Source organism: Kogia breviceps, chromosome 3 (genome assembly GCF_026419965.1).
Source record: "Kogia breviceps isolate mKogBre1 chromosome 3, mKogBre1 haplotype 1, whole genome shotgun sequence".
NCBI lineage: Eukaryota > Metazoa > Chordata > Mammalia > Artiodactyla > Physeteridae > Kogia > Kogia breviceps.
The window spans coordinates 113525249-113531512 of record NC_081312.1 but is presented as its reverse complement, the minus strand read 5'-3'; positions in this window follow the sequence as shown (position 1 = coordinate 113531512).

The following is a 6264-nucleotide window of genomic DNA, read 5'->3' as shown; positions in this document are numbered from 1 at the left end:
TTTGTTCCCATACTGCCTCCAAATATCATTAGTCATATCCTCCTTCCCATTTCTGCCTTGAATAGGCAGTCATTATGATGAAGCCAGCCTTGTTTCAGAATTCCATGAGAACCACAGTGTCAGGCCGTCACAACTCTGGAGCTGGAAATGGAAAAGGCCGTGATCTGGGGCTGGCTGGCACAGTCCTTGTGAGTCATTATGGAAACACTGTCCCCGGATGCTGCTGAGAGGGACTGGGTTACTGGTGAGTCCATCTGTCAGATGAGATCCTGACCCCCTGACACCTTAAAAAGTTTCATAATATGTGGGATGTTGGGCCTTCTGTCTGGTATCCTGGTTACATTAAAATTTGGGTTGTTTTATTCTATTTTTAGTTCTCTTGCAGTTTTCAATGTGCCAAAAAACAAAATATATTTTTTCAGATTACAAAAATAATTCATATTCATTGTACAGAAGTTGAAAAACGCAGAAAAACATTCAGAATAAAATTTACCACCCAGATATATAGATTTGATTTTTTAAAATGTGTTGCCTTTCCTTTAGATAGCTAGTGTATATACTGTTTTTGTAAGCTGTGTTTTTTTAACTATAACAGTATAGCTCACACAGTCCCCATTTTTTAAAGTATAAAATTAAATTATTTTTGCCCTAAAGGAGACCTTATATAAGATATCTAGTCCAACACACTCTTTCTAAAAATGAGAAAACTGAAATCCCAAGAGGGTAAGTGATTTATTTGCCCAAGGCTCCCCAGCTCATGAGCCACAGACTCGGGAATGGAACCCTGTATTTTTGTCTCGGTATCCTACTGCCTCATGACCTCCCCATGTCCATACTCATCTGTCTGTGCTCATCTTCAGACAAGAGCTGAAAGGGTTCTGGTCTCTCTGTCCCTTGAACAGGAAGAAATGTATATGAGTTCCTGAATTACTAAATAGGAAATTTGTCCCTGACTTAGATCTTGAGTTAGGGAACTACCTACCTTCTTTCAATCTATTCCCTGTAGGAAAGTTTAAAATCTGAGGGGCAAAAAAGCTCTTTCCCATGCAAAATTATTTTGGGTTATCATTTGGAAATTAAAAATAAAAATAGTCATTACCAACAACTTAATGACTTAACTAATAATATACCTGTCTTTAAACTCAATAATGGTTATTTAATAACACTTATGAAACTTTATAGTATGTATATTTTCCAGAATTGCAAATTCACCCCCTAGAAAGTAAGGAGGCTGCATAGTATAGTATGCTATAGTATAGTGTGATGTGGGATATAATATAGTTAGTATTGTTCAGAGTAGAATAAAATGAGTGTGGACTTCAGAGTGAGGTGATCTTGGATTCAAATTCTGTTTCTGCACCCTCCTGGTTTGCAATCTTGGGCCCTGAGCTTTATTTCATCATCTGTAAAATAAATATAATAATAGCAGTTATACTAAGATCTATATTTATATGCAATAAACAAAATAATGCATTACCATTTTTTACAGTAGAAAATAGAAAAAAAGAGGTGAGAGATGAATTTCAGAATTGGTGAAGATAATAACCAAAAATGTAAGCCTGCCTAAATTGAGGAAGAGCCCTACCTAAAGATAAAGTAAACAAAAGATGAATAGGAATGACTTGAATATAAAATAAGCATAACATAAAATAATGACGGAACTGAGATCAAACATGTTTGGCATGTCAATCAATGTAGAGTAGCTTAGGTTGCCCATGTAAGAGATTTTCAGATTGAATTACAAAACCAAACCCAACTCTATGCTATATGCAGAAAGGTTGAAAAGTAAAAGTAAAAGCAGGACTTTTGCTTCTGGTCCATGATGGAGTAGCAAGAACATATTTAATCTCCCACCACAAACAGCTAGAAAACAACAAAATTTTTTTTTTTTTTTTTTTTTGCGGTACACGGGCCTCTCACTGTTGTGGCCTCTCCCGTTGCGGAGCTCAGGCTCCGAGACCATGGCTCACGGGCCCAGCCGCTCCGCGGCATGTGGGATCTTCCCGTACCGGGGCACGAACCCGCGTCCCCTGCATCGGCAGGCGGACTCTCAACCACTGCGCCACCAGGGAACCCCCAACAACAAAATATTTTAAACAACTGCTTTCAGACATTGGACAACAGGCAGCATGGGAAGACTGTGATCCCTCAGAGAAGGGAAATAAATGAGGTGAGCCATACAATTGCCCCATTCTCTGCCTGGAGACAATTTCTGGACCACTGGTGCAGTGGAAAGACACAGGCAGAGCCAGGCAGCCTTGCTGAGTGGAGGAGATGGAGTTTACAGTTCAAGGACACTGTTGGGAAAACAGCCACTCATACGTTTCCAGTCGGGGTGTAAATTGGTAAAAATCTTTATCGAGGCCAATTTGGCAATATCTAACAAACCTACTTTTTGAGTTGACAATCTCCTGTTTGGGAATTTATCTTATAGTTGCCCAGGTGCAAAATGACATAGGAACAGGGTTGCAGCAGCATCGTAGCATTGTTGGTAATTAGAACAATATTGGAAAATGCAAATATCCATTAATAGGGAGCTGGCTAAACAAAGTATAATACATCTATACAATGGAATACTATGTATCAACAAGAAAAATGCCAAACTTGTTTCTGAATACATACAAAAATTCTAAATAAAATATTAGCACATCAAATCCATTAATGAATTAAAAATAATACATTACCCCCAACTAAGGGTAGGATTTGTCCCAATTAGGGAGTAAAAAAAGATCCTCTAATGTTTATTCCTGCCAAAACTGCTTAGCAAACTAAAACAGAAGGAAATTTTCATTACCTCGATTAAAGGTATGTGGTAGTTATTAGTACTGTTCACCAATATTTCTGGTTTTCCTCCTTTTAAGCACAATACATGGTACGAGAAAGATTGGCAATCCATTGTGAAAAATTGAATTGAGCTCTATTTTGCACTATAAAATTAATTTTAGATAAATTAAAGAACATGACAAATAATTAGAAGAAAATATGTAGAAAATGTTTATAACTTCTGAAGGTTTTCTTAAACAAGATCCATATAAAAATTATAATTAATTTGGCCACATAAAAATGTATTCTTTCTGTACCACAAAAGAAAGTGTTCAAAAATAAAAAATATAAGGGTGGCCTGAGGGAAAATATTTCAACACAAATACAGAAAAAGGTTTACTATCTAAACCAACACTGTCCAATAGAACTTCCTGCAATGAGGGAACTGTTCATGCTCTGTGTTACCCAAAAGGACAGCCACTGGCCACATGTAGCTGTTGCACACTTGAGATGTGACCAGTTTGAGGAACCGAAGCCTTAGTTTTACTTAATTAAATTACTTTCAATTTAAATAGACAAATATGGCCAGTGGTGACTCGTATTGGACAATGCAGATTTTAAAAATAGAAAAAACTCTTACAGAGAGAAATAAAAAGAGATAAAACAGTAGACATACTAACTTAGAATATGAACACACAAAGCATAGGAGAAATGCAAATGGCCAATACACAGGTAAAAAGTACTCAATCTGTCTCAAAAAATCACAAATTTAAATGCAATAAGATACGCTTTGGGGGTAAAATTTTAGAATTTGTTAATATCCAGGGTTGGTGAAGGTGAGGGGAAATGGTTACTCTTTTCCACTGTTTGTAGGACTATATACTGACCCAGACTTTTTGTGAGCAATTTAGCAGTATCTATCAAAATTTTAAAATGTGCATAACCTTAATCTAGCAATTACTAACATTTTTATGGAACTCAATAAAATAGTTCTAAAATTCACCTAGAATAGAAAGTCCATGTGAATAAACAAGAAACTTCTTGAAAAGGGAAAAACAATGTAGGAGGAAGCCCCTGCCCCACCAGATATCTCTTTCCTAGAAAAATGCTAAGTATGAACACTTAGATTAGGTATTCATTTTAAAAAACAGACAGATTTTAGCTTTGATGATATTACAGAGCAACTTGAACTCTCACACACTGCTGGAGAGAGTACAAATTGGTACAACCACTTTGGAAAACCATTTGAAGTGTCTTCAAAAGCTGAACATTTAGGGGTCTACTCAACAGAAATGCATATATATTTACACCAAAAGACATACACAAGAGTGTTCAGCACAGCAGAGGTCATAGAGCCTCAAATGGAAGCTCCACACAGGTCCATCAGTAGTATCACGAGTTGATAAATTACAGCATATTCACACAATGAAAAATTCTGCAGCAATGAAAATGAATGAATTAGTGGTACAGGCAATTGCAGAATAAATCTCACTAAATAAATGTTTAGTAAAACAAGCAAGACATAAGAATGCACTCCAAGTGATTCCATTTACTTAAGTGTCACAAACAAGCAAAATAAGCAATGGGTATATACATATATATACACACACACATACAATGGAATATTACTCAGCCATAAAAAGAATGAAATATTGCCATTTGCAGCAACATGGATAGACCTAGACAATATCGTATTAAGTGAGGTCAATCAACAGAGAAAGACAAATATATGATATTGCTTATATGTGGAATCTAAAAAATAATACAAATGAACCTATTGGCAAAACAGAAATAGACTTACAGGTATAGAAAACAAACTTATGGTTACCAAAGGAGGAAGGTGGGGTAGCGATTAATTAGAAGTTGGGGAAGGTTATGGGATTAACAGATACACACTACTATATATAAAATAGTTAAGCAAGAAGGATTTACTGTATAACACAGGGAACAATACCTTGTAATAACCTATAATGGAAAATACTCTGATATATATATATATATATATATATATATATATATATATATATAAAACTGAATCCCTTTGCTGTATACCTGAGGTAACACAATATTGTAAATCAACTATACTTCAATTAAAAAAAAAATATTGGTTACCTTTAAGGGAATGGAGCGTGACTGGGAGGCAGCCATCCCAACAGGTCTGTCCCTTTACAGTGTCTGGTCCCTTGTCTTTTCCAGAAGTGGGGCCAGTTTTTCACAGGTCCGTCTCCCACCAGGATGCTACATCAGATGTAGAAGGTTATTTCTCCCTGGCTGACTTACTCCTGAAACTCATGCACTGAGAAACAGATGTCTGATCTTTTCTGGCTTGTTGCTTCCCTGCTTAATTTCACTTAGTGAGTCCAAGTTGGAAACCCCAGCAATAAAACCATTATTTTGTCAAGTGATCATAACTCCGGATGGAGGTTTGTGCTGGTGTCTGACTAAATGAGTTAATGAGTAAGGTGTTTAGAACTGTGCCTGGCACATACTAAGCCCATATGTAGGTTTTGCTCTAATTATTATTATGCCTTCCGTATCCAAACATGACATTTATCTCCCTTTTCTCATCTCTAAGCAAAATAATCATATGAAGAGCTTTAAGAAATCCCATACACACCTAAGTTTTATAAAGTCTATTTCCTTTCTACATCCCATCTTTAAAAAATGTTCATTCTGATTATAAATATTTCAAAGGTACAAAAAAGCACAGAAAATAATATTACATATGTCCACGGAGCCTCCATCATCTAGGTTTAACAGATGTTGGTATTTGGCTATATTTGCTTCAGATCTTTGTGGGTGTTTCTTTTAAAAATAAACAGGGCTTCCCTGGTGGCGCAGTGGTTGAGAATCCGCCTGCCGATGCAGGGGACACGGGTTCGTGCCCCGGTCCGGGAAGATCCCACATGCCGCGGAGCGGCGGTGCCCGTGAGCCATGGCCGCTGAGCCTGCGCGTCCGGAGCCTGTGTTCCGCAACGGGAGAGGCCACAACAGTGAGAGGCCCGTTTACCGCAAAAAAAAAATAAAAATAAAAATAAATAAACAGTAAGAGCTAAGAGTCCCTCCCCTCAATTACTCTTTCCACCCCTCTTCCTTCAAATCTCAGAGGGTTTTACTCTCCTGAAGTTAGCAGATGCCATCCCCACTTTGACTATATATTACTATATATATATGACTATATATATATTTGACTATAAATGCATTTATTAAACAATATAGGGCTTCCCTGGTGGCACAGTGGTAGAGAGTCTGCCTGCCGATTCAGGGGACACAGGTTCGTGCCCCGGTCCGGGAAGATCCCACATGCCGCGGAGCGGCTGGGCCCGTGAGCCACGGCTTCTGAGCCTGTGCGTCCAGAGCCTGTGCTCCGCAACGGGAGAGGCCACAACAGTGAGAGGCCCGCGTACTGCAAAAAAAACAAACGAACAAACAAAAACAAAAACAATATAGAGTCCCAATTAAATATTTAAACTATTCATTGAAAGTTGAAATAAGACACAG